Consider the following 24,657-nt stretch of genomic DNA (forward strand, 5'->3'; position numbering starts at 1 on the left):
GGATTCTGAGGACATGGAACGTTAAGTGCTAAAGCTGGGAAACTCCTGGGCAAATTGGATTGTTAGCTAGGCTGCTTCAGTTTTAGTATGGTGACTAACAAAGTGGGTATAAAACTTTTTTTTTTTTAAAATAAACGAGCACAGAATAGTTTGACAAAGGCTAACAAAGTAGGCTATAAACTTATTAATGATTGTGTTTTTGTTCTTCATTAATAAAAATTAGAATAAATAAAACTAGTCATTGTGCAGCCTCACATGATAGGTATTAATTTCTTTTTAGATCTCTAATTTACAGTTGTACTTAGGAAATGGTAATGGGAAGTTACAGAGGTAGAGTATGAAAGTGGGATTTGGTTAACTTAATGCTGTGTGCCCCAGGTCAGTAATTTGTGATATTTAAAAAATTGGAGTAATGGTGATAACATTGTAGTATTGCTATTTTTTCCTATAGTTTTGTTATTTTTATTTTTTTAAATTTTATTTACTTATTCATGAGAGACAGGACATTGAGTGACTGCTCTGTGTGTCCAGTGCCTTCCCCATCTGATCTGGGGCTTCAAAGGATGCCACACCCAGAAGCAAGCAACTGAAGCAGAGAGGACAGACAGACGAGAGAGAGAGAGGCACAGACACAGGCAGAGGGAGAAGCAGGCTCCATGCAGGGAGCCTGACATGGGACTCAATCCTGGGTCTCCAGGATCACGCCCTGGGCTGAAATGGTGCTAAACCGCTGAGCCACCCGGGCTGTCCAAAAGCCTACAGCACCCGGTATTCCCAGGCGATCTCCCATCCAAGTACTAACCAGGCCAGACCCTGCTTAGCTTCCGAGATCAGACGAGATCGGGTACGTTCAGGGTGGTATGGCCATAGACTTCCTTTGGTTTTGAAGAGTGTTTTTCATTGACAAGTAAGGATTAGATAGACTGTATGGTCTGTTCCTATCCAGGATGAAGACCAATTTTTTTTTTTTTGGCCATTTTAAAAATAAATTTAAAAAAAATCAGCTATGATTAATTTTTCTTAGTAATTAACTCAGTAATTCATTTAATTACAAAAACTCTAGATAGTGTAGGTATTATTCTCCAATGTGACAGATAATGATGTACTTTCAGAGAAGTGGTTAAGATGGGTTGTTACTACATATTAATAAACACACAACTTTTATTCTGAAAGGTAGGGATTGATAAGCTACACACAAAATACACAGTATTGCTAATACTAATTTTGCTTGTTTTCTTCTAGTTAAACTTTATCATTTAATAGATATCCTCACCTTATTAAATTTTTGTACAACTGGATAATGATAATTTCTACATGCTAGTAGTAAAAAGGTTGACATATACAGTTTTCCCTGAGGATTATAAATCCATTATAACTAGAAAAAATAGAACGCTACTTAGTTGATTCTTCATTTCTTAACCCATTTATTCATCCATCCATTCATCCATCCATCCATTTAATGTGTACTGTATGTCTGCTACATTTCAGATATTATCATAGATTGGAGGATAGATGGGTAAAAAATAAAGATCCAGTTCCCATCTGGCAGTTGAATGTTCTTAGTGACCCCTTATTGACAAGCAGTTAATACTGTAAATATTTGCTAAGTCCTTTCTTTGTGTCAGATACTATTGTTAAGTGCCCAGAATACAATGCCAATAAGACCTGCATAGGTCTTATCCTCATATGGTGTATAGTAGGTCTAAGCACACACACACAATACACGTGTGCTATAACATGCACCACACTCTATGTACACACATGCAAGCACATGTACAACAATAAGCATATAAACATTGTATATCATTTGGATATACATATATTTGTGTGGGTGTATGTGTATAAATCAATGAGCTCGTTGAATTGAGGTAACCTCAGGAGTTAGGCATCAGCCACTATCATTAACTAGCAAACAGGGTCTTCTCTGGTCTGGTTTGCCCACTTGTTCTCTCTGGGAGAGTCGCAGCGGTCTGCCAGTTAGTCTCTCTACAGCTATGGGTTTTATTTGTGTGTTTGTGCAGAGGAAAAGAGTGGATATTACCCCGGGTGGCCTAATTAAGACCTCATGAATATTGATTGCCACATGGCTCATGTATAATTTGTGAATCATGAATATTTAGTTACAGGTGTCTCATGCATATTTATTGCCTTATGAATATTAGGTGTCTCTTGTATATTTAGTGCCTCATGAATTTTATGTACCTTTTGGTTCTTTCATGCCTTTCTGGGTTCACGCTTTATCTGTCACATCTCATTACTTATCTATGTTAAACACACCTGATGAGTTTCATCTATTCATTTGTTTTCCTTTGTTATTGAGCAGAATTTCCTTATTGAACAGAATTGAATTTTCTCAGACAATATAGCAAATGTACATTACAGCTATCCAGTTGTAAAGTTTCATGAGCCTAGCGCCCAGGAGCTTCAGGAAAAAGAAAAATAGTTTTCATTTTCAAAATTTCAAGTCAGTAATACACAGGTACATATTTTCTAATGTAGGAATTTTCATAAAAATTTGAGTAAAGGTCAAAAATAAATTGAAATTCTTATGAAGAAGACTATTTGTTAGCAATTTATTTGTATTAGCTTATGGTTTTGCTTAAAGCTTATATCGTGAAGTTAGTGGAAAGAGATGGCAGTTAATTTATTATTCCTTATTGCCTTGTGGGTTTTGAACTTTCACTTGCCAGTTTTACTCCTGTGTGTCATAAACATTTTTGGTATGGTTCTGATTCAAGGTTATAGTGTATGGAAATGTTATTTTGTAGGATAAACCGTCAGACTAATATAAATGAATTTTAGGTGGCTAAGAAGCTCTAGTTCATGCTGACCAAGAGCCAGATCCTCATTAAGCTCCTGGCTTTTGAGTAATCTGGAGGTGTGTTTAAGGTTAGCAGTAATTGATAGGATGGCTTGTATTTTCTGTGTATCATGGAAAGTAGTTCTTTCCAATTCATTAATAACTAGTCAGGAAGGGACCTAGGGTTTGGTATTTTCTCTGCCATCTTCAGAAAAGGTCTCACATAGATTGTTTGAGAAGATATCTTAGAACAGACATACCAGCTATCCCATATGCACTGCGGAAGTGGTTATGTAAAGTACTTTTCTAATGTGATTGAAACCAAATAAACTAGGATAAACTGGGGAGTTAAACAAATACTATAGATATTTTGTTATACCTTTAAAATACAAATATATATTTGCTATTTCTGTTATAGAGCCAAAGCCTTTTCTGAATACGAGGGGCTGATGAGAAACATTGATATTTTGGGGGATAATTTAACAGATGTATGTGGGAATAGATGCAGCTGGCTCTTGACACAGATGGTGGGAGCCAAGGGTCCCAGGAGACATGAGTTTACTTGTAGCCTCAATGGTTTAGGGTCCTCTTGTGCATCAATCACTTCCTTTTGCAGGAGAGGGAAGGGACTGTTGATGATGTGGAGGTTGACTAGGAAATCCATTTCTCCTGGTTTTAGCATCTTCAGTTTTCTTATATCTGACTTGAAATTTCAAGCTGAGAGTCTCTGCTCTGTGTCAGTGACAGAGCAGGTAAGAAAGGCATTTCTTTTATCCGAAGCTGTAATTTGTGGCATTCTGGAGCTATTTAAGCAGGCGGGGCTGGGTAGCTGAATCCTCCAGTGGACCCAGGCTCCAGAGGGCATGATACCTGTCTGGCATAGTGTGGAATAAGGCCCTGTGTGTTTCCTGTGGGTTAAGAGCAGATCCCGTGATTCTTAAGTTGCTTGGAATATACCAGAAGAGCTAACATCCATTATTGACTGAGTGCTATATACCAGGCTAAGTGCTCTGCAAGGGCTCATCTGATCCTCACAACATCAAGTGGCAGAGCAGAAGCTGGCCCTGACTGCACCCCTTGCCACCACCCTCCTTTTTTTGTTAGGGTATAAAAATTTATTGCAGGTACAGAATATGACCAGTAACGAATGCAGACAGGCTAGGACACAATGATACTGGATGGAAGATGGCTAGCTCTTTGGAAAGTTAACAGGTTTGGGTGGCTCAGAGCCTCATGCCACACGGAATGGTCATTCAGAAGGGAGAGCTCATGCCAAACACTGCAGGAGGTCAGGACATTGAGTGACTGCTCTGTGTGTCCAATGCCTTCCCCATCTGATCTGGGGCTTCAAAGGATGCCACACCCAGAAGCAAGCAACTGAAGCAGAGAGGATTCCTAAGGTGGCCCAGCTTGTCTCTGACGTCACGGCAACACCATTTTAAGCAGTATGTTTAATTGGATGATTTCCACAAACTATACACGAAGTTTCTAACCATCACAATTCAGTGAAGTACAAAGCATTAAGTTACAGGCTCTGGGAAGAGAAGGCAACACCAGTGGTGGCACCTTCCAATCCTGGTTGGTCTAGGAGTAGGGAGTGGGGAAGGTTTCGTTTTAAACTGAGCCCTTCATTTCAATGTACAAAATAATTACTCTGATAAGCGCTGGATAGGATGACCAACTTTCCTGGTTTGCTTGGGACTGAGGGTTTTCTGGGAGGCTGGACTCTCAGTGCTACAAGTTTATGTGTTACACCCCTAGCCCCCATGATTCCTGTCCAAGAGTATCTATAGCCAAGGCCTTCCCTCACAGCGGATGCTACCCACAAACAGTGATGTGTTGGAATTGGTGGATGAATACCCGCCTCTGAGCCCCTCAAGGGGGCAGCTCTGACGATCTCTCCATGGTCTCTGAGGGATCACACAAAGGGATCCCACTCAGACATCTGTACAAACTTTCCTCTTTGCTGTCTTTCCCTAGCAGCAACCCTTGGGATCAACTTCCAAATAAATTATTTTTACTCTGGAACCTATTACAGAGTCAACCTTTGGGGGAATCCAATAAAAAACATGGGCAAGAACTATTTTTACCCTCATTTCACAAAAAAAGGAAAATGAGGGACAGAGAAGTTAAGTCACTTTGCTCAGTTCAGCTAACAGAATAAATACTAGTTACTACTTCATATACAGCTTTTGTTCCCATCCACCCATTTGTAATTATTTCCAGAAAACCTAAAGGTGTCTTTATTCATATGGAATTAACAATAGGCAGCCATCAGTCCATGGGATTATGGGTGATATGTTATTCTGTTCCTGTTAATTTTATGGTCAGAGAATTGAGTATAGAGCAGAAAACATGTCTTAGAGGATTCGGGCTTTTTTTTTTTTTTTTTTTTAAACCAAGGAGAAATCCATCTTTTATGGATTCACAGAATTTCCAAAACCAGCAGAGCTACTGACTAAGCATGAAATGCTGATCTCTTGCCCTAGTGATGATCAGTCTGGCCTTGGCTGGAAGCAGGACTGTGACATCTCTAACTGGATGGGATGTAAATGGCCTGCTTGTGCTAAGAAATGTCTTTTGGTTCTGGCTATCATCCTAAAGGTCTCTATCTATGAAATGACTCATTATAAGGAAGTCTATTAAAAACAAATCTCTCCCTGTTTTAGAGCATTTCTTAAAATTTCTGCTTAAAGAATTTTGGTGTTTTCAGTTACAGTTATGCCAAGAAATGGAGTATGCATTGAGGAAGTACAGTACTTGAATTTCTTGTAAAGATGGATGCTTTGGGAAGTGAGTGTGCTTCTCTCTTCTTTGAAAGCAAGAAGCTTGGGAATTATAATAGAATTAAAAAAAAGTCTTTCACTGTAAAACCCCACAGCTTAACCAAAAGTACTCCAGGTTTCTCTAGTAAAAGTGATTCCACTTATCTGACCTTTTAGGATTATTTTCCATTGTTCTCAATCCCTTGTTGTCATCTTAAAGGTTCTTTATATATTAAAAAAAAAAAAAAAGACAGCTGCCTGGCAAATGATCCACAAAAATAAAAGAAGATGTTGCAGAAGGGCAGAATAACCATATGTCCTTGTTTAGGAATGAGTGGGAAGTATTTTTGCTTTAGAGAAACTGATCTTTGACCACAGATGCTCGCTCTCATTTAAAATGGGCTTGCCTTTTCTGACTACTTGGCCCTTCTACTAGGGCATTTGTTCCTTTCCTAGAAGATTTAAACAGATACTCCTCAGTGAGGGGATTCACACATGGCTTTGCATTTTTTGGCTCCACATTTGCTTCCTATCCTGTACTCTGAAGGTGCCACACACACATACGCTCTTTCACATTGCTTCGTGCTGTTGGGTTGTACGATAAGAATTGCTACAAAGGACCAAGTCCAGTGTGGCCATGACTTGGGGCATCTTCCCTTGGTTGCCACTGAAAAACAGATTCATTTTACCAGGTGCAAAGTGAAAAGTGTGGGGTGTGGCTTCACTGGTGGGAAAGTTATAAGACATGCAGGAAAACTCTTTCCCAGGTGCTCTGAATATTAGGCTTCAGAAGTTGTTTTAGAAAGACTGCTCTGTTCTCAGGAATTTAGGTGGGTGCTCTTGGACCCCATAGATAGCCACTTTTTCCTAACACACTGCCTCTGTGGATCGTGGAGTGAATGAATTGGTCTGAAATCTTGAGCTCATTTCTGTTTCGAGTGCCTCTGCCTCTGAATTTCATAGGTTTATGTACCACATATAAAGTAAAGGTTAATAATGTTTCTCAGTGTGGGGTGATATTATTTTTCTAGAATATATTTCCCAGAATATTACAGTCCTTTGTACTCTCCTCATACCCTTTATAATTTTAAGTGTAATTTTATAATGTCTTCAACTTCTCTTTCCTAGAATGAAATTTTTCACAGAAAATTTTGCCAAAGGAAAAATACCCTCTAATAAATATCTCATTATATTCATTGCTCTTGCCTGGATATAGTCCTTCTTAGGTGTTGTGATGGTAAATGCATGCAATATTACATGTGTGGCTGAATATTAGTTTCAGTTGAAATTGGGATAATATTCTTTGCCCTTGTCAGTTTTTCTTTTTTCCTGTTGTGTGAGGAGGGGATGTGGAGAATTTGGAGACAGATTCTGAGTTAATACCTTTAGAGAATAGTCCACCATGATGTTGATTTTCTTCTTAACTGTAAGTCCTTCAAATAATTAAAAAAAAAAACTTCTGAATTTTCTTTTCTTTTTTTTTTTAGAGAAGAGCAAGAGATTGGGTGGAGGACAGAGGGAGAGAGAGAGAATCTTAAGCAGGCTCCATGCTTAGTGTGGAGCCTGACACAGGGCTTGAACTCACCACCCTGAAATCTAGACCTGAGCTGAAATCAAGAGTTGGATGCTTAAACGACTGAGCCACCCAAGTACCCCTGAATTTTTTGTAGTTACTTGTCCTTTCCTTTCCCTTTCCCTCATTCCCATTTGGAAAAGGGTTGGACACAGTATCAGATCCTTGTTGATTGCTTATTTGAGGAGCAGCATTTCTGTTTAAAAATTGAGACCAGGGGAATCGGGTGGCTCAGCGGTTTAGCGCCTGCCTTTGGCCCAAGGCACGATCCTGGAGTCCTGGGATCAAATCCCACATCAGGCTCCCTGCATGGAGCCTGCTTCTCCCTCCTTCTGTCTCTGCCTGTCTCTCTCTCTCTCTCTCTGTGTCTCTCTCATGAATAAAGAAATAAAATCTTAAAAAAAATGAGATTGGTTTCTACCCATTTCTGGGACAGGAGGGTGACGGAATAGGGATACTTTTTTTTTTCTTACAGGAATATTTCATCATAACCTGCAGTCACGAAATAACACTCTTGTTCTAACCAGTGCAATTTAGGTTGTCTTTCACAAGATCTAATATTAGAGGAATGGGAGAGAATACCGCACTGCACTGTATTTTGTGGTTTATTACATTTTTGAAGTTATTTGTGCAAAGATTGCTCAAGAATTGCTTTAAGGTGCATCCGTAAAGTTCAAGTTATTCTTTCCTAATTGCTGGCAGTGAACTTTTTGCTGTTCCCTTTGTATTCTCCTCTGCATATGTATGTGAGGGGGATTTTTCATGGTTCACGTAGCAGCACTTACTTTGAGTAGTTGACTCCCAGCCCTTGCTGTTATAACAAGCATGTAACATAGCACCCCATTTTTCAAAATCATTTTTGTTGGCTTGTGATTGTGCTTGTAAAAGGTGCTTATTTGGAAGTTCCCCCTCCCCCCGCAGCTGTAGTGTTCTGTTTATAACCATTGAGTAGGTACAGTTAAGCTGACTGCATTGTACACAGGGAAAGTTTGTGTGGATTCAGGGCCAGGGAATGAGGATAGAGGCTGCCTGTCAGATAGCATAGTGGGAGAAGCTTGGCAGGACCTACAAGAAGGCAAGCATTCTAGCTTGGATAGATAATTGAAGAATTTAGGCAAGAAGTGTTATTTTTATTTTGTACATTCATTTGGACTTTGTTAATCTTAAAATATCCTTTGGAAATCAGAACTTACTGAGTTTAATTAGATATATGAGTAAACATAGATTCATAGAGTATTTTCTCCCAAATAGATACTTTAAGAAATGATTTGGCTTAGCGTAAAAATTCTTAAATGCTCTTTTGCTCTTTACTTTTACATATGTATGTGTCTACACTTTTGGGGGCTCATTTTCAGAGTATTATGGCCATGCCCCAAGAAAATATGGGAAATAAAGATAATATAAGATATAATCTAATAATACTCCTTCCTACCATATATACATTTTGGCCTTTTGATGAATGTCCCTAGTTTTATTTAGTTGTATTGAAAGGATAATACTTACAATCATATCACACATAGAATTTTATGACCTACTTCTTTCTTTTAACTGCACAGTTTATCATAATCATTTTCATACCACATCAAAGCTTTTACAAATCAGCAAACCTAACTTTTAAAATAACCTTGAAATGTTTGAATAAGTCCCTATATTTAAATTCTTTTGATTCTCATACTGCTTTTTCCATGTTTTTACTTATTGTAAATATTATGAGAATGAATATGAAAATGAACATGTTTGTGCCAGTAGTTTGGGCTATATTCTTGGGACCTAGTCTCCTAGAAATAGAATTATTGGAAAGTACATGGAAATGATAGCTACTCTTTATATAAACCAAATTATTTTTTAAAATGTTTGCATGAATTTACACCTCCACCACTGTATAGTCACAACATTCTTATTGGTACTTATGGTATTACTGATTTTCAGAGTTATTATGGTATAATTATGTTAATTATATAAAACCTTTAGCTGAGATAAAAATCTTTATATTCTCTGAAAGAATACGTCATTTTATTTTTTTTAAAGATTATTTATTTATTCATGAGAGACAAAGAGAGAGAGAGAGAGAGAGAGAGAGAAGCAGGGACACAGAGAGAGAAGCAGGCTCCATGCACGGAGCCCGATGCGGGACTTGATCCTGGGTCTCCAGGACCATGCCCTGGGCCGAAGACAGGCACTAAACTGGTGAGCCATCCAGGGATCCCCAGAATACATCATTTTAAAAAGGATGGATTCACATATTGTATCTGACCCATTAAAGAGCAGGAGTTTTTCTTCAAACCTTTCTGAAATTAACCTAAACCTGTTTGGCAAAATTAGAAGGGTATTCTAGAGGATTTTCACATTGTATATTTCAGGATAGGTGCCTCAAGCCTGCACATTCAGAACCTTGATAGAGCATCGCCAACTCTCATTACCTTTTTAGAAAGACTTAAGTATTTTGAGAGTGGCGAATAACTTAGGTCTAAGACACTTCAGTTTCTTGAACTTAAAATGAGTTTAAACTTCCAAAGTAAATGAAGTGCAAAAAAGCAGCTGAGAAGATAGAATTGTTTAAAAAAATGAATACATACAGGCCCACTATGCTGTTATAGCCTATTTATTTTAATTGAGATAGAATGTAATTCTTTAACCAAAGCTAAAATTCTGGGAATAAGAATAAAGCTATGGCTTAGAATATGACCACTGTGTTTGCATCATAAATATACACACATATTTTATGAAAGGAAATTGAGGTAATAGTATCTGTTACACTTTTATCCTGGGCCAAAGACTATTACCTTAAAATTACTCTTCAAGCATTGTTTGAGATGAAAACCACATTTAAAGGTGGGTTCTGCCTACTGATGAAAAACGAATTCATGTTAACAACCAAGGACTTTAAATGGAATAAATTATAATCAGATGTTAGATTTTGATCAGCTTTAACAAAAACAAATGATTCTTTTTGGAGATGAGAATTGATGTTTTAGCCCTCAGAGAATATATCTTCCTTTCAAACTAAATGTCTTGAGAGGAGGGGATTTGCTTTAATTTCATAAAAGTAGACTTGTGATTTATCAGCAGCAGACTGCTGAGTTTAAGAAATAAGAGCTCCCTTAAATGTTTCCTAGACCTTTGGAATGAGAATGCCTTGATTTGTAGTAATTTAATTATGCAAAGCCACATTGTACAGAAGGTTGAATTGTGCAGATAGCTAAGGAACAGGACCTATTGGGATTGTAGGTCAGATCCCCTGTGAGTGAGTACCTTTGCTGCCTTTCTTTTGCATATTAGAACTCATTCCTTAAACCTGTATATCACAGACTTAGTCCTCTTGTATGGAGAATTAAGTCTTTCAGGACCACTGGGCATCTGCTGATTGTCTTAGCACTTCACACCTCTTCTAATGAGATGCAGTATGAGGCAGTCTTGGCTCAGCAGGCCCTGAGTAGAGCAAGCTTATAAAGGGATGGAAACAGTTTTAATAATAAAAAGTGAGTCAGTTACTGCTTCTGTCATCCTTTAGTTAGGTCTGAAAAACAGCTTTTATAGGTTGTAATGAGTTATGCAACATATCCAGAGCACAGGCATGATTTTAAAGTCTACAGTGATTTATGTTGTCATATTTATGTATGTATGTATGTATGTACAGCTGACACACAATGTTACATTAGTTATGTTGTCATATTTAAACATTTTACTTGCTTCAAAGTAATTGTATTTCTCTGTGGTTCTGGGGTGAAAGTGAAATGTGCAATGGGTGTCTTTGGGCAACTGACTAGGGGTCTAGAAAGCCAACTTGACTGAGATTTTTGGAAATAAAAAGCAGCAGTGTCATCAGTGATTCCAGTGATCTCATAGTGCTTGAGACTTAACTTTGTCTAAGAATTATCTCATATGGTTACAAGAATGCAGATTCCTGGGCTCCCTCAAAGATTAAGATTTGGTGGGATATGTGGGTGAGCTCACGAATATGATTTGTTTCATGGGCATTCTTTTCCCCCCAGTGTATCTTCAAAGTGGTATGGGTACAGTTCCCTAGAATATTAGAGAACTCTTATCCAGTTGGTATGTTTATTTATGCAGACCTGTCTTATTTGAGCTACTGGAAGTGTCCAGTGAAAAAAAATAAATTTTATGATCTAGTTAAATTTATTGACAACCTGAAAGAGTCTGGAAAGATCATGCCAAGTGTCCATTTGGTAGCACTGACAGTGTAGAAAGAAGTGGCATAGATATGTATTATTTGGAATATCATTGCATGAAGAAAGGATATTCCTAAAAGAAATAGTGTACCAGTAATGCTTAACTAGTGATATTGGCATGATGGATGGGGCAGTTCTTCATTGAGTTAGACTCTGTGACTGCCCCAGCTCTACATTGTAAATGTCTGTGCCATTGTCCCCAACCCCCATCCTGTGACAACATCATCACCTGACATATTTCCAAATATTCCTCTGAGGAGTGGTGCTTCTCCTGGTAAAGAATCAGTGTGAGCCAACTTCAGGTATTTGTACCCCGGTCACTGGAGAGCTCCCCTTTCTCTCTGCTCTGTCCTGACCTGTGGCCCCTTGTAGGAACAGATACTATGTAAGTGCTTTGAGGCATATAAAGGGAAATCTGGTGGACAAACCGATGTGGACATTCACAGCATTCTTTCTGCCCAGAATTCACTTTCCCTGTCTCCCATTCTTGGTCCTTTCCCATGGTAAGGGATCAGCTCAGACACTCCCTACCATGTTTTTTATCTGAGTTCCTTTCATCTGTGACTCTTATATGATGTTTAACCTTTTAGAGTCTTGTCATTTTTATTACTGCCTTAGAACTTACAGTTAAGACTGTAAGTTCTTTGAGGTCAAGATTTGATGGCTTCCATTTATTAAATTCTTATAGAGTGCTTATTTACATATTTTTGAGGTGAAAACAGAGCTATAGGGAGGCTAAATCACATACTCAGGATTACACTGTTAGTAAATTGGCAAACCTAGAGTTGAACCCCAGTTTCTCTGACTCTACAATTTTTATCGCCTCTTTATATGCCTCAGGTGCTAAATAAGTTTTGTTTAAATGAATCAATAAATGGGTCTTTTAGCCTTAAGAAGAATTTGAGTAGCCTTGATGAAAGCAAGCATATCTGTGTGCCCTCATCCCCCCTTACACATTTGGTGAAGAGAATAGTGGAACAGACTACCCTTTCATAGATTTTTGCACATAATCTGAATTGTAAGCCTGCCTGGAACACATTTGGTTCTGATTTAAAATGAGTTGGCTTGCCCCATTGCCATGTTATTACAAACACAAAAGAAATATAAACTTCATTCCATTAAATAACCATCTACATAAACTCTTAAAGAGTTTCATGGTTTTGGGTTGGACCAAAGCTAGATATTAAGGAAATGGTTATTAATGTTATATATTTTATTCAAACTACTCTAATTCTTTAACCTCTGCACCACCCCCCAAACAAACAAAAAGAAAGAAAGCTCCTCCTCCGAAGAGGGAAGGACGGAAAAGAAGGAAGGAGGAGGAAGGAAGGAAGGAAGAAGGAAGGAAGGAGAGGAAGAGGAAGGAGGAAGGAAAAGAAGGAGGACTTCCTCCTTCTCCTTCCTTCCTAGGAAGGACGGAAGGAAGGAGAAGAGGAAACTCCTTCCTTTGGAAGGCCTTCCTCCTTCCTTAAGTCCTTAATTTTAATCCTTCCTTGTACTTGGCCTGTCCTCCTCTTCTTCATCCGTTCCTTCCTTCCTTCCTTCCTTCCTTCCTTCCTTCCTTCCTTCCTTCCTTCCTTCCTTCCTTCCTCAAAATGTTGCCAGGAGGTGAAGACAGGTACAGCCTGGATTTCAAACTGCTAATGCCCACTATTTGGAAATGCTCCTTGCTTTGCTTTGTAGTCTTTCGCTATGCTCTCTACTTGAATATTTTTCAGTCTCCTTTGGGTAACAGTTAAGTAAGTTATTAGAGTAGCATTGTATAATGGAAATATAATGTGAACCACAAATGTAACTTAGAATTTTATAACTTTATGAAAAAGAAAACAGTCGAGATCAATATTAATAGTACTTTTCTTTAACCCTGTATGTAAAAATGGTATTGTTTCAACATATAATCCAAACATTACTAAGATTTTTACTTTTTTCTGCACTAAGTCTTTGAAATCCAGTGTGGTTTTTACTTTTACAATACATCTGGATTCAGACTAGCCACGCTTGAAGTGCTCAATAGCCATAAATTGTTGGTGGCTATTGTTTTGGACAGTGTAGTTCTCTGGAAAGACCAATAGAAGCTCACTATGGTGTACTAGGTATTCATATTTCAATTAAACTGTATAAGGGCCATGAACATACTTTAGCTTTTGATAAAGCTAGAGGAGTGTTGTGTTAAAAAAAACCCACTAATGTAAATACTCAAAGTTGTCAAATAGTGTTTATGACCCAGGCCAGACTAAATGGTGCTTTAGGAATTGCTTATGTAAGAAGAAATAGGCCCTAAAAGCTAAACATTTGACATAAGCAAAGTTTCTGTTAATCAGTTGGACTGAGAGTACACTGATATATGTTTAGGGTCATCAGTCCACAAGGAAGTCTTCACTGTCAGGTCAATGAATTTGAAGTTTGAGTAAACTCGTAGCCAGAGTTGCTTGAAGAGTTCAAATTAAAAGTTGTTTGAAGCAATGAACAATGTAATTTAGATGTTCTCAGATTTTTGTGAATATTTGTTTTCCTACAGTTGATAGCAGCAGATGCCTTCTGAAACTAAAAGCCTGTAGACTAGAGAACATTGGCCTTTGCTTGGAACTGCTGCTATGCCCTAGTGTGGCAGGGCCACCACAGTCTTAGGTTGCCCCCAGCACTGGAATAATGGCAGAGCTTTATTGCCCTGAGAAGATTCAACATGTAAAAAAAAAATCCCCTGCAATCTGCAGTTTGAGTAGTGTAATTCTGCGGAGGACTTAATTGTTGGATTTATAGATATAAACCTTAAACAGGCAGAGTAGTCTCCATTGTTAGAAAAATTAGGACTGCTCCCCTACTGCCAGCATAATTTTTGTCATGCCTGTTAGTTTGGTTGAAAATTTGGTGGGAAATGTAATTTTTAAAAAAAAGTCTCACAGGATGTCTTGGAATTGCTGTAGTTCAGTTAATGGCTCATGCTCTTGGCCCAAATTGTTATAGATGATCCATCTCTTTGCTCTCATACTCTTAGCTATTGAGCCAGTTTAGAATGTGGTAAATTAATAAGGTGTTACCTGTTTTATTTTATGTTTCATTTGATGTGACCTTCCAGTGAAGTGGCCTTCTTTTAAGCAGTCTATAATTAGAAATATATACATAAAATTTTCTCTTTTTGGTTCATGCATTTTAGAGAATGTCTTTCTGTCTTGGGGCTAGCTGCAATAGTTTGATGTGAATCACAGAGGTTTTCCAAATATTGGATTTTGTGTTTTCAGCTCTGAAGTTTCCTACTGTAGGCCTAAGTTAAAACTCCTTCATGAGAGTTATACAGAATCAGTATTTCAGTCTAGAGGGTGCTAGATTAATTAAGGCCTATGATATTCTGTGTTTGGTATGATTTCATTGTCCAGTATTCATCTCTGATATTGCTGTAGTCATTCTGTCCCTTGGGTAGCTTATATCCACATTTGACCTTCAGACTTTTGCCAGATTGCTTTATACCTTGTGTGCTGAAAATGCTGTGACAAACCAGTCCAACCTTGGTTCACTCTCAAACAGGAAGGATTTCAAATATGTTACCTGATTCCTTTTCATAGTTAAAAAAAGTTCAGGCTATTTAAACACATTCTGAAAAATACAAAGGAGAAAGTGATGAATTATCCAGTAATTCCACTACTCGAATAATGATTGTTAATATTTTGTTTACTTTATCCTTTGTCTTTACTTATCCTTTGTACATTTTTATATACAGAAGTGAGATAATTCTATATATCATGTCTTATAGTCTCCTTAAAAAATAATTTATTTCATTTTTGAACATGGGGATTTTTTTGGTAAGTTTTTAATTCCGGTTAGTTAACATACAGTATTATATTAGTTTCAGTTGTACTACAATATAGTGATTCAGTAATTTCATACAATACCCAGTGCTCATCACAAATGCACTCTTTAATCCCCATCACCTATTTAACCTGTTCCCCCACCCAGCTCCCCTTTAGTTACCATCAGTTTGTTTTCTGTAATTAAGAATCTTTTTCTTGGTTTGTCTCTTTTTTCCTCCTTTGCTTGTTTGTTTCTTAAATTCCACATATGAATGAAATCATATAGTATTTGTCTTTCTCTGACTGATTTGTTTCACTTAGCATAATACACTCTAGTTCCATGCATATTGTTGCAAATGGCCAAGATTTCATTCTTTTTAATGAATTCATTCTTTTTAATGACCGAATAATATTTCCTTGTGTATATATTCCACATCTTCTTTACCCCATTCATCAATTGTTGGACACCTGGGCTCCTTCCATAATTTTGCTTATAGCATAAATAATGCTATAAGCATTGGGGGGCATGTATCCCTTTGAATTAGTGTGTTTATATTCTTTGGGTAAATATCCCATAATGCAATTGCTGGATTGTAGGGTAGTTCTATTTTTAACGTTTTGAGGAACTTCCATATTGTTTTCTGGAGTGGCTGCATCAGTTTGCATTCCCACTAAGAGTGCAAGAAGGTTCCTTTTTCTCCACATCCTCACTAACACCTGTTTCTTGTGTTGTTGATTTTAACTTAACCATTCTGACAAGTGTGAGGTGGTATCTCATTATAGTTTTGGTTTGCATTTCCCTGATAATAGGTGATGATGAACATCTTTTCACGTGTCTATTAGCATCTGGATGCCTTCCTTGGAGAAATGTCTGTTCATGTGTTCTGATCATTTTAAAATTGGATTATTTGTTTTTTTGTGTTGAGTTGTATAAGTTTTTTTTATATATTTTGAATACTAACCCTTTATCAGGTATGTTGTTTGCAAATAAGTTCTTTTGTTCCATAGTTTGCCTTTTAGTTTTGTTGATTATTTCTTTCATTATGCAGAAGAAGCTTTGTATTTTGATGTAGTCCCAGTAGTTCATTTTTGCTATTTTCCCCCTTGCCTCAGGGGATCTATCTAGAAAAAAGTTGCTACAGCTGATGTCAAAGAAATTACTGCCTATGCTTTCTTCCAGGTTTTTATGGTTTATATTTAGATCTTTCATCCATTTTGAATTTATTTTTGTGTGTGGTATAAAAAAATGCTCCAATTTCATTCTTTTGCATATTGCTGTCTGGTTTTCCCAGCACCATTTGTTGAAGAGGTTGTCTTTTTCCCATTGGTTATTCTTTTCTGCTTTTTCAGAGATTAATTGACCATATAGTTGTGGGTTTATTTCTGGGTTTTCTGTTCTGTTCCGTTGATCTGTGTATTTACTTTTGTGCCAGTACCATACTCTTTTGATTACTACAACTTTTTAATACATCTTGAAGTCCAGAATTGCTATGCCTCCAACTTTCCTTTTCTTTTTCAAGATTGCTTTGTTTGGGATCTTTTGCAGTTCCATACAAATTTTAGGGTTGTTTTAGTTTAATGAAAAATGCTGTTGGTATTTTGAAAAGGATTGCATTAAATGTGTGGATTGCTTTGGGTAGTATAGACATTTTAACAATGTTTGTTCTTCCAGTGCATGAGCATAGAACGTCTTTCCTTTCTTTATGTCATTTTCAGTTTCTCTCATAAGTGTTCTATAGTTTTCAGAGTATAGGTCTTTCACCTCTTTGGTTAGGTTTATCTTAAAATTAAGATATCTTAGGTATCTTAAAATCTTTTGTGCAATTATAAATGAGATTGTTTTAATATCTTTTTCTGCTGTTTCATTATTAGTGTACACAAAAGTAGCAGATTTCTGTACATTGATTTTGTATCCTGTGATTTTACTGAATTCATTTATCAGTTCTAGCAGGGGTTTTTTTTTGGTGGAATCTTTCAGGTTTTCATATATAGTCTCATGTCATTTACAAATAGTGAAAGTTTTACTTCTTCCTTACTGATTTAGATGCCTTTTGTTTCTTTTTGTTGTCTGGTTGCTGTGGCTAGTACTCCCAGTAACTATGTTGAATAGAAGTGAGATTGAATCAAGTGAGAGTTGGACATCCCTGTCTTGTTCCTGACCTTAGGGGGAAAGGATATTTTTACCAAAGAATCAGCTCCTAGTTTCATTGATCTTTTCTATTGTTTTTTAAGTTTGTATACTGTGTATTTCTGCTCTAGTCTTCCTTTTTAATTTTTAAGATTTTATTTGAGAGAGAGAAAGAACATGAACAAGGGAGAGAGGCAGAGGGAGACAGAGAAGCAGGAGCCTGATGTGAGGCTCAATTCCAGGACCCCGAGATCATGACCTGAACCCAAGGCAGATGCTTAACCGACTGAGCCATCCAGGTGCCCCACCTGCTCTAGTCTTATTTCTTTTCTTCTGCTGGTTTTAGGTTTTGTTTGTTCTTCTTTTCTAGATTGTTTAGGTGTAAGGTTGGATTGTTTGAGATTTTTCTTGCTTCTTGAAGTAGACCTGTATTGCTATAAACTTCCATTTTAGAACCAGTTTTGCTGCATCCCAGAAGTTTTGAACCATTGTTTCATTTTCATTTGTCTCCATGTACTTTAAAATTTTTTCTTTTATTTTCTGATTGACTCATTCATTAGTTAGTAGCATGTTATTTACCATCCATATATTTGTGGTCTTTCCATATTTTTCTTATGGTTGACTTCTATTTTCATAGCCTTGTGGTCAGAAAAGATGCATGATATGACTTTAGTCATTTTGAATTTGTTGAGTTTGGTTTTATGGTCTGCTTGGTGTGGATCTGCTTTTGTTAATTTGGTTGAGTGTTCTCCCTGCCTCCTGGATCTGGGTATCTGTTTCCTTCCCCAGACTTGGGAAGCTTTCTGCTATTATTTTTTCAAATAAATTTTCTGCCCTCTTTTTGCTCTCGTTTTCTCTAGGACTCCTATAATAAGAATGTTATTAGGTTTGATGGAGTCACTGAGTTTCTTATGTATATTTTTCATTGTGTCATTCTTTTTCCCTCTTTCCTCTCTTTTGTTCAGATTGATTACTTTCCATTACTCTGTCTTCTTCTAGGTCATTGATTTCTTCCTCTGCTTTCTCTAGCCTGCTGTTTATTCTATCAAGCATGTTTCTGGTTTTGTTTATTGAACCCTTTATCTCTCCTTTGTTATTCCTTATTTCTGTATTAAGGATCCCACTCATGTCTTCCACTCTTTTCTCAGTCCATTGAGTGTCTTTATGATTATTACTTTAAATTCTTTATCAGGCATGTTAGTTATATCTGTTTAATCTTGATCTCTGGCTGTGGCCCTGTCTTGTTCTTTCGTTTGGGACAAATTCCTATGTCTTCTCATTTTGTCTAAGTCTCCGTGCCTGCCTCTGTGTGTTAGACAAGTCATTTGATATTACTGCTTCTCTACCTTTAGTTGTGGAGTTTGTTCTAACAGTCCTTTTTTTTTTTTTTTTTAAGATTATTTATTTATTTAAGAGAATGCAGAGCTTGTGAGAACACAAGTGGGGGCAGAGGGAGAGAGAGAAACAGGGTCCCATCTGAGCAAGGAGCCTGATGTGGGGCTCTATCCTAGAACCCTGGGATGATGACCTCAGCTGAAGGAGACACTTAACTGACTGAACCACCTAAGCACTCCTGTCTGACAGTCTTCAGGTCAATTCCTGGGGTATTTAGATTGATTTGATAGTTATCTAGTTGTTTCTCTGGAATGAGGCAAGTCTAGGGACCGATCCCCACCACCATCTTCCTCCAGTCTCTCCTGAACTTGGGGAATTTTAACTGCAAAACAACAAAAAAATTATTTTAGGAAAGGCATTAAACTGAAGAAAACCATCCTCAAATTACCAATCACTATTTTAAGAAAAAAAATTTTGCCTGTTTTTCCTTGATTTTTCTCTATGAGCTTTCTTTCTTTGTTTAAATTTTCAAAAGCAGGTGAGTTTTATTTGTTCATTGTGGACTTTGAAAGCACACAAACTTTTAGAAAAGATGAGTTCTGAAAATCCTCACGCTTATTACTGTGATGTACAACGTACAGAAGCCGCTGTTCACTACTGATGTTTAAACCTGGGTGTTTTTCAGTTCACTAGAGTATTTGAATGACTTTGAGAATTGAAGAAACTTTAAAAATAGACTTAACATCAATCATTCAGTCAATTCTCAGAACTTTGAATGCCACTCTCAAGTGTTAGATATGATTCATGAACATAAAAAGGTCTCAGAGTATATAGTAACTGCATCTTCTACATCTTTTTGTGATTCCTCTTTCAGTGAAATTGGCACAATTGTCATGGAAGTTTGTTGAAGACAGTAATATACAGAATAAAATACTTTGCATAGCTCTTTTAGCATATTGATTAAATTGATCTGATAAGTGAATGTTTTAAAATTTTAGTAAAGTATTTTTGCAGAGAATTAGGCTACCTAAATGGTCACATTTATCTTTAGGTGACCTTCACATACAGCAGCCTTCTTAGTTGCAAATGTGCTGCAGTTGGGTTATGTTAAGAAAAAGGGGAAAATGCCTGTATCTTTATAGATTTGAAGAATTATTTCTCATTTTTCTATTCGGCTGTGTGTGTGTGTGTGTGTGTGTGTGTGTGTTTTGGCTCAGATTCCACAGGATTGCGGAAAAACCCCACTGCCTATCAAGGGAGTATTTAAAGATAGTCCGTACTGTGTTTTAAATATGAATACATAATCCTTGTGTTTTTAGATCTGACTCCAGAAAGCATCAGTTGTTATAATGGAAAAGCATTTTAGAGTGAAAGGGATATTTAAACAAGTTTCCATATGCCCCACAAAGAATTTAAAATTGAAATTTTTTTCCCCCTTTAATTCAGTAATTAACTAGATTTGCCTTATAGTTTGGGGGAATATAATAGTTTACACCTGTTTCAACTTTTGCTGTTTTTATTGGCTATGGATTTTGCCATTCCATATTTCTTGTGAAGCAAAAATATCAAAATATGGTGAAGCATTGGAGAAATTACAATAAACATAAAAATGAATTGTTTAGCTTAAATTATGAAATGCTTTACCTGTGCAATCTTACGAAGCCATGTTTCAGTAATATTGAAGTAATTTATTCCTGCTGTTCTATGTCGTGAAAATAAAGACAGTTGTGTTCATTGGTAAGAATAATCCAGGGTTTTTACAATCAAATGACTAAATTTTGGAACATCAGACAGAAGTCATATTATAAAGACAGAAAAAGCCTGCAAAATTGTTGTGTGTGTGTTCATGTTACTGTGGAATAAAAAAAAATGAGAGTCTATTGGTGTATAAGAATGTGAAGACTCAGTTGTAATTGTTATACCACAGAATATAGTCAGACTCCAAGGGTCAAGGAGGGCCACAACATAAGGATGACTTGGCTCATTTCACAGGCAACATTTGCCCCTCCAACCATAATGAAAAGACAACCATTGAGTCAAGATGTTATCATCTCTCTCTCTCTCTCTTTTAATCCAACTCTTAGATGATCTTCTAGAAGCACCCTTTATTCTTTAGGCGTGACAGGAGCTGCCCAGCGGTCATGTTGGGTTAAAAGTGAAATGAGTAGCTTTTTAGCACATTGTTCTAAATGAGAATAGCTAAATTAAATTTCTAATAAGTTTAGTTTGGGTGGATTGTGACCATGAAAAGATCTTTGGGAAGTTGTCACTAAAATTAAATTTTGATTTTGGCTTCATCTTACTAGTGGTGGCTGTGAATATATAGGCCATGATTTTTAATTGAATAGGTCAGAGCCTTGCCAATTTTGATTGATCACCATAGGACTTAAATATTCATGGAATGAAAGAGTGAACTTCTTTTTGTTTTCTGTATCTATAAAATGAACATATTAAATACTTAAGTTTATATCGAGAAGTAAATATTCTACAAACCTCCTCTGCACAATCTCTCATTTCTTCAGAGGAGTTTGGACTGTATTTGAGAATCGAGCTCTCAAATTTGAGCACAGAAGATCCCCCATTGGGATGGGGTGGCTTGGAGATACTTTGGGTGTTATGTTGTTCTCGCTTGATGTGGTGACTTCTGTGGCCTTGACAGCTTTGCTTGCATGGGGTCAGTAGAAGTCCTGCAGGAGACCCAGCAACTTGGGAATGAGATAAGGAATGGTTATTATAAAGTGCCCATGACTTGGACCAACCATGATTTTTTTATTTTTTATTTTTTATTACCAACCATGGTTTGTATCTGAGGCAGTGGTCTACGTATCTGGTCAGAATCTTTTACTAGGGTACTTGGTGGGCTTGAGGAATGTACAGTACTTAGGATTTGAGGGAAAACCAGGCAGATTTGGAGCTTCTTATACATAAACACTTGGAATGAAAACAGCAAAAGAATTTCAGGATGAGTATTTTTGGTTTCAGAGAGCATCCCTGCCTCCTCTTCCCCTTGACCTCCTAAGGTTGCTAAAGTTGCATGTTTCTTTTAAATTTTAGATGTTTTTCTGAAAATAGTTAATTGTAATTTGAGTCTGTGGAACCCCCCCCCCTTTTTTTATTGATCCAGGGATTAAAAGGCCATTCTGTGAAGTCTGTTTAGCTGGACTTGGAATGAAGGGACATTTCAAGGTTGTGACATAATGAGTTTATCATGAGCAAAATAAGTGTCCTAAAGGAAATGTCTGTAATAAAATGTATTATGAAATTTAAAATGATGAATTCTAAGTTGTGAAGAAGTTCCCTGTAGGTGGAAGGGCTCTTGATAGGTCTGTCTTGCTTGATAGGCCTTTGAAAATATCTTTGTTTCTAAAATTTCTTTTCAAAGTAGAGTTTCCTCAGCGTCACTAGAATTTTTTCAAATCTTTGTGCCGTGCTCTGCAGTTTTTATCTCCAGGCAGGGCCCCTTCAAACTATTTTTTGCTGTAGAGATAAAGCCCAAGAAGTGGCTGAGTTGAAGTGCCTTCAAGGCACTTGATATTAGTTTTATGTCATTAGGTTTGGGCATTGTCCTTTTGTCTTGCCTAGGTGGCTGCTCTATCTAGAATAATCCATATTTTCCAGTTTATTTAGAAAGTATGAGCTTTGTTTTATGGGTCAAATTTGCTACCTACCTACCTACCTACCTACCTACCTACCTATCTAGTTAGTTAGCTAGTTACTTAGTTAGTTAGTAGTCTCCATGCCCAGCGTGGAGCTCAATGTGCAGCCTGAAGTCATGACCCCAAGAGCAAGACCTGAACTGAGATTAAGAACTGTGTGTTTAACCGACTGAGCCACCCAGGCACCTCTGCTTTTTGTTTTTTTTTTTTAAGTTTTAATATTGACATATTTCCAAATTAGAGAGTGAAAAATCATAATTTGTAGCGTTAACTACCAGGAACCTATTTGTGGGAATGTGTGATTCAGATGCTCACATGTCTTTGCTCAGTTTCTATGCTAAGCTCATACTGTTGAAGGTATAGTATTTTTGCAGAAAGTGAAGTTAAAATGGTTTGGGATTATGTATTAATATTTTTTTTGTGTTTTGTTTTTTGCTGTTGTAACAAAGTACAAGCATAATTGTTTACAACAACATAAATTTATTCTGCAGTTTCAGAGTTCAAAAGTCTGAAATGGATTTCATTGGCATATATCCATGTGTTGGCAGGGCCATGCTCCCTCCAGAGGTCCCAGGGGAGAGTCCATTTCCTTGCCTTTCCCAGCTTCTAGAGGCCACTTATGTTCTTTCCTTGTGCTCCTCTTTGTCCATCTTCAAAGCCAGCAGTGTAGCATCTCTAATATCTTTCTCCTCTGACTTCTTTCTTTGTTCTATGTCTTGCTCTCCCTCTGCTTCTATTGTCACATTACCTTCTTGGATTCTGGCCTTCCTGCTACTCTCTTATAAGAACATTGGGCCTACCTGGGTAATTCAGGATTCTCTTCCTGTCTCAGGAATCTTAATAACACCTACCAAAAATCCCTTTTGCCACGTAAAGTATAGGTTCCAGGAATTAGGACATGAACATCTTTGAGGGGCTGTTGTTCAGCCTGCCATTAGAATTTAAATTTTTTGTTTCTTTTTAGCTCTTGTTTCATACATTTCCTCAGATCATTTTTGGGAATCACAGAAACATGTATTCTGTGTTCTGTTCTGGTTTTGGATGAAAATATGTTGATAAAAATACACGATTTTATAAGATTGTAGAAGGTGTCTTATATTTAACTGTGAAATTAAAGTTGGTGAAAAAAAATGAAATTTCAATACTTGCTATTTCTTTGAGGGCAGAGAGAAGTTTAGTTTTGAGTCTTCTACCTAAAAGAATGACCTGCCACATTTCTTGGGTCATTAATAATTTTTTAAAATTGAGGTATAGGGATCCCTGGGTGGCGCAGCGGTTTGGCGCCTGCCTTTGGCCCAGGGCGCGGGAGACCCGGGATCGAATCCCACATCAGGCTCCTGGTGCATGGAGCCTGCTTCTCCCTCTGCCTATGTCTCTGCCTCTCTCTCTCTCTGTGACTATCATAAATAAATAAATAAAAATTAAAAAAAAATTTAAAATTGAGGTATAGTTGACACACAAGAGTCTTTAATAATTTTAATAAATGTCTTGGACACACACATGCATATATATGCATGTATATATAGTGTTCCTTGACTGTATTAACCAGTAGGTGTTTGGGGTACTATGGTTTTCCAGATTTCATTGTCTAGGAGTTCTTGCTCAGCACGTTTCCTTGTCTTGGTCGGGGGTGGGGGGGGGTGACTTCTCCAGTTAACCACTCATCACCTTGCACCTGAATTTGAGACCTGTTTGGTGTTTGCTTTCTTTCTTTCCTTTTTTATTTATTTAATTTTTTTAGAGCATGAGTTGAGAGTGGGCATCAGGAGGGAGGATATGGGGAGAGGGAGAGAGAGGATCTTAAGCAGGCTTCACACTCAGTGCAGAACCCGACATGGGGCTTGATCTCACGACTCTGATACCATGACCTGAACCAGAATCTAGTGCCTAACCAGCTGAGCCCCCCAGGCGCCCCTGGTGTTTGCATCTAAAAGATGCAATTTGAGGCTCTTGGCAAGCAGTTTGCTATTGGCCATGTGTCCTCTCTCTCCTCTCAGTCAAATTGCTTCCTCTTCTCCACAAATTAAAAAGAAAGTTCATGGAGTTGTAAGATTTTTGAATGTAGAGACTTGGGTTTCTCCTATATTTATAGGCTGCCAATTAGATATAAAAACAGTTGTTCGGGGATCCCTGGGTGGCGCAGCGGTTTGGCGCCTGCCTTTGGCCCAGGGCGCGATCCTGGAGACCCGGGATCGAATCCCACGTCGGGCTCCCGGTGCATGGAGCCTGCTTCTCCCTCTGCCTGTGTCTCTGCCTCATTCTCTCTCTCTCTCTGTGACTATCACAAATAAATAAAAATTTAAGAAAAAAAAATAAAAAAAAAACAGTTGTTCGAATGTAATGACCTTTAAATTAATCTGTGAAGTTTTATTGTTACCTGTGATCTTCACTATTACTGTTTCATCCTCATGTTGTTTTGTCTCTC

General features: G+C 37.4%; 1 protein-coding gene and 1 non-coding gene across 4 annotated transcripts in view; one reads left to right on the forward strand and one right to left on the reverse strand.

The window, feature by feature from the left end:
- BICC1 (BicC family RNA binding protein 1) overlaps positions 1–24,657 on the forward strand; it is a 270,915-nt gene that overhangs the window by 64,898 nt on the left and 181,360 nt on the right. The gene's annotated exons all lie outside the window — the stretch shown is intronic.
- On the reverse strand, positions 754–872 carry LOC119871743. Its single transcript, XR_005358798.1, has one exon. It is a non-coding gene; the product is annotated as a 5S ribosomal RNA (ribosomal RNA).

This window comes from Canis lupus, chromosome 4, assembly GCF_011100685.1.
Source record: "Canis lupus familiaris isolate Mischka breed German Shepherd chromosome 4, alternate assembly UU_Cfam_GSD_1.0, whole genome shotgun sequence".
In the NCBI taxonomy this organism is placed as follows: Eukaryota; Metazoa; Chordata; class Mammalia; order Carnivora; family Canidae; genus Canis; species Canis lupus.